Source organism: Carlito syrichta, unplaced genomic scaffold (genome assembly GCF_000164805.1).
Source record: "Carlito syrichta isolate Samal-C Ts95f unplaced genomic scaffold, Tarsius_syrichta-2.0.1 Scaffold315151, whole genome shotgun sequence".
In the NCBI taxonomy this organism is placed as follows: domain Eukaryota; kingdom Metazoa; phylum Chordata; class Mammalia; order Primates; family Tarsiidae; genus Carlito; species Carlito syrichta.
Window position 1 is genome coordinate 67,081 of NW_007259247.1, and position 5,160 is coordinate 72,240.

A 5,160-nucleotide genomic window follows, 5' to 3' on the forward strand; every position below is an offset into this window, starting at 1 on the left:
TGTAAGGATATTGGATTTTTTTTTTAAGAAAAAACATTTTATTTTTGGTTTGGTATTTTTCTAATATCTAAAGCTTCCCTAGAGTAATACTAAGCAGAATTCATTATGCAAAATTGTCTAAAAATGAGGTTCTTTAATTTCTGAATTCTTGTGCCTGGAATACATGTTAAAAACATGTTTTTACCATTTTTCTTTCTGTAGTAAATAGCCTTAAGCGAAGAGAACAAAATCATTACTTTAGTGATCAAGGTAGGCTTCATTTCACTTTATACCGGGGGTGTCAAAAATGTATACACATTTCAAGCAATGTTATCTATGTGTTACTTTTAATCTGCTATAATCAAAAGTGTCTGAACGCTGATGGCAACCACTTTGAGTACCCCTTGTAATTGCAGAAGTCAAAGGTGACTTGTATTCATCTTTTGGTATATTATTACAATTTTTAAAGTTTTTCCTTTCTTGAAATGTATATACATTTCTTGGCACCCTTTGTATATTTAGAGCATAAAATGATTATCTGCTAAACTTCTTGAAATAACTAAATTGTAGTTAGAGATCATCATATGTTCCTAATTCATCTAACCATTCTACCTATAAGTCAATGTATTCTGGATTGTAAAGCACGCAAGGTAGTTTAAAACCAGTTTTTCTCCTTGATAAAAGTTAGGTAATGTAGTCAGCATAATAATTAAAAATAGCAAATTTTATCTTAGAAAATGGAATTCAATTTAATCATTTTATATTCAGTATTTCTAAGACAGTGAAGAAAATTGCCCCCTGGCATATGAATGTCAATTTTAAGGTTAAGTGAGGGTACTTATTCCATATTTTGGATAGCTCTGATTGACAGAGAACTCATATTTGTGAAAAATTTTCCCTGTTAAAGCTTCTCAGTTTTTCAGCTTTCATTCTGGCAATCTTCTAAATATTATTTACACTTTCATCTGCCCTTTACACTAGTTAGGAAAGCGTTTGAGAGAAGAAAAGGAGAATATTCAGTGAAAACTAAGATATAATTAAAATGTTTAAGGATTAGTATAACAACTGTATTTATAAATATTTTCAAGCTATATATGATAACATAATTCAACAAAATATTAGTTGATGTTAAGTATTTTAAATTATCTTTTATAACAAAATTAGTAATATTGATATATTTTAAAAATTGACAATAATATGTGTTGGCAAGAATGTAGATCTGGAATTCTCATACACTGCTGGTGAATTATAAGATAGTATCACTGTTCTTATTACTTATACTCTTACCATATGAACCAAACTTCTTAAAAAGGAAAATAACAATATAGGCTTCCACAAAGGCTTGTACAGGAATGTTTCTACCACCGTAATTCATAACAACTTTAAAGTGTAAACAATTCTCCATCAACAGATAAGTGAAAAAAACAAATTTTTATACACCCATGAAATGGAATATTAATATGCAATAAAAATGAAATGCTGTTATATGAAAAGATGAACAAATCTTACTTGCATTGTATTGAGAAGAAGGAGCGATCACTGTGCTATACAGTGAGAGAGGGCACTCAGATTGACTAGAAAGAGGAATAAGAACATTTTGGGTAATAGGAAAATTCTATATCTTGTTTTGTTGGTAGTTACAGTGGGGTATACAGTTGCTAAATCTTACAAACGTGAACACTTAAGTTCTGTTTTTTTTTTATATTACATAAATTATACCTCAGTTGAAAGTTCTTATGAATGAAAATCCTCTTAACTCTACTTTCAAATTGTTTCACACAAAATGTAAAATATTCATTTCTATGTATTGAGATATTTTCCAGATTAAACATACCTCTGGAATTTTCCTCATAGAGTAATTCTCTGAAAGTGTAAAAATGTTAGGCTAAATATTTTAAAATTAAAGTATCAGCTTTAAACAAGACCAGTGAACTGCAGGGTAGTAGCAAAAATATTAAAATATAGCCGGGCTCAGTGGCTCAGCCTGTAATCCTGAGCTTTGGGAGGCTGAGGTGAGTGGATTGCTTAAGCCCGCGGGTTTGAGACCCGCCTGGGCAACTTGATGAGACCTCATTTTGCAATAAATCAAAAAAATCAGCCGGGCATGGTGGTGCGTGCCTGTAGTTCCGGCTACTTGGAAGGCTGAGGCGGAAGGATCGCTGGAACCCAGCAGGTCGAGGCTGCGGTGGCCAGGAGCGGCCACTGTACTCCAGTCTGGGTGACAGAGTGAGACTCCAACTCAAAAATAAAATAAAATAAAATAAAATAAAATAAAATAAAATAAAATAAAATAAAATAAAATAAAATAAAATATAGAGCTCTGAAGGTCTTTTTTTTTCACTTATTTGCTAGTTTTTTTCTGGACGATAGTAAATTTGCAAATTTTCTTTGTAATTTTTTTCTTTACTAAATGTATTTGTTACTTCAGTATTTTTGTCATTAAGTAAACTTCATTTATTGAGAATGTGATTACTTCAGAAACTATTAATTTTGATATGTATGAATAAAGTCTGAATAAATCAAACAAATACAACATACAGTCTGGATAGTCATTCATGTCAAGACAACTAACATCTGAAAAAAAGATGTTTTGGTTAACAATAAACCAGTCCTATAGACTAAAGACACCAGTATATTAGCCATTATTTATCAAGTAAATCTATAATAAGAAATGTATAAACATTTATAATATAAAGAGTCAACTCAAAATGACTGGCTCTCATCTTTATTATTTGGCTAAACTCTGCTTCTAATAATGTGTACATTTATTCTCATGTCTTTTAAAATAAAATCGGTTAGGATTAATCCAGAAAATAAACCATTACTGATTTAGATAAAACATTTTCTTTTGGATTATGACACACTCTTATTTTTCATTACTTCTCTGGACATCTAATTGTTGGGAATCTTTGTGTAAATTAATGCTACTTAGGGTCCTATGTGGTTAAATACAGTTAAGAAAAGTTTTTATTTGTCCAGTCATAGTGTTGATATTTAATTATTTTTAATATCAGGAGTACTATTTTCAAGATACAGCCCATTATTTTATAATCACCCACAGTACAGGAATCGACCTGTGAATTAATTAGCTAGTTAAATGATTTGCTCATCTTAGTGTATAACCGATTAGTTGATTTTTGATCATTTAAAAAATGTGTTACTAATCAACTGCATCTGCCAGCTTTTTGCTATATCATATACAATTAAAAATATTTACCAGAATTTATTCCCACTGGATTGATTAATAACTAGGCAAACTTTGAATAAGGCTCACAGTTAGAGATTATTTTGCTTAGTCTTTTTTTAAAAAGTCCTTACGTAGAAATACTTTCCTAGCCGGACTCGGTGGCTTAACCTGTAATCCCGCGCTCTGGGAGGCCAAGGCAAGTGGATTGCCTGAGCCCGCGGGTTCGAGACCTGCCTTGGCAACTTGGCGAGACCTCATCTTTACAATAAATCAAAAAACTACAGGCGTGGTAGTGCGCGCCTGTAGTTCCAGCTACTCGGAAGGTTGAGGCAGAAGGATCGCCAGAGCCCAGCAGGTCAAGGCTGCGGTGGCTGGGAGCAGCCACTGCACTCCAGTCTGGGTGACAGAGTGAGACTCCAACTAAAAAAAAAAAAAAAAAAAAGAAGAAAAGAAATACTTGACTATAGCAAAATGTAAATACTTAAAGTAATACTTAAGGTGTACAACTTGATAAATATACATACAGTAGAACCCCATGAAATAACACCCTCAGTCAAGATTAGGCAGTTTGTTTTTGTTGTTGTTGTTTTGGAGGGACTGTTTATAACAATATTAATAAATGCCTATCTCAATTTTGTATCCTGTGGGGCAGTATTGTGAAATATTCTAGAGTTATGCAGTGTACATCCTATACTACTCTTTTTTTTTTCTGAGTTAGAATCTCACTTTGTGGCCCAGGCTGGAGTGCAATGGCATGCTCACCGCCACCCCAGTGTTGACCTGCTGGGCTCCTGTGATCCTTCCTCCTCAGTCTTCCAAGTAGCCAGAACTATAGGCATGTGCTACAGCGCCCAGCTAATTTTTAAAAAAATGTTTATTGTACTTTTGCAATGTGTGACATTGGTGAAGCCATCGAAGTTGGTGCTGGTGTTGCCTGGACAGGTGATACAGTGGTTCTGGCAAACTCCTGCTGGTAGGTGCCGACAGGGCAGCGGAGGCACTGGTGGGTGGTGGTGTAGTTGTGATGGCCCTGGGGAGCAGTGCACTGCAGGGGAGGGGCGCAATGGGGGGGTGAAAGGACTTTGGCGCCAGTAACAACTCCACACCCAGTCAGAACCAAGAGATTTATTAAAAGGGGCAGTAACAGGAAGGAACTGTAACTGAGGAAGAGCAAGAGAGAGAGACTGCAGGGAGAGGGCTGTATTTATTAGCCTGACAGTGACCAGAAAGGGCAGCGCTAGGTTTTATTGGAGGAGCAGCCTGGGAGCAGGGTGGGCAGACACCACGTTGCAGGCCCATTGGACGTATAACAAAGCTAGCTACATTATGGAAAATGATTGGATGCGCGCTAGGGGAACCATGCGTGAAGAAGCCAGAACCTAGGGCCTTTGTTATCTAGTGTGGTTTTACCATGTTTGGCACCATTTTGGGAGGTGCCCCTCTGGCTGTTTCCTGCACCTTTCATTCCCAGCTTTTCTGTTTCTGTGGGTGAGGGACGTCATTATTTTTTCTAGCTGCTTCCTGCTGGTCGGGAGCTTTATGGGAGATGGGGGTAGAAGGGTACAGTGCTACCCAGAATAGGGCCCAAAGATAGGCACTGAAGGTGTAAATTTCTGCAGGTGAGAGTTCCATGAAGGTTCCTTGCAAATGTAGAACAGCAATTTGTTCCGGCCAGTCTTCTAATGAGCATGAGGGCGGTAGTAACCAGCTATCCTGGAGCAGACTGTGGAGGTAGATAGAGAACCTGGAAGAGAGCATATCTAAAGAGGAAAACTTAGATGAGAAGTTTGGTTGTTATAGCTCCTGATTTTCTACTGGAACAGGTTGGTAGCTATTAAGTAACAGGAGGTTAAGGCTTTGATTTGAAAAGTTTGATTAAGGGTTGTTGGAGAAATTTAAAGATATATGGGGCTATTAAATAAAAAATGCAAATTAGAATGACAGGGCCTAGGAGTGGGGCCAGACAGGTGAAAAGAGGGTGTTGTAATCAGGTG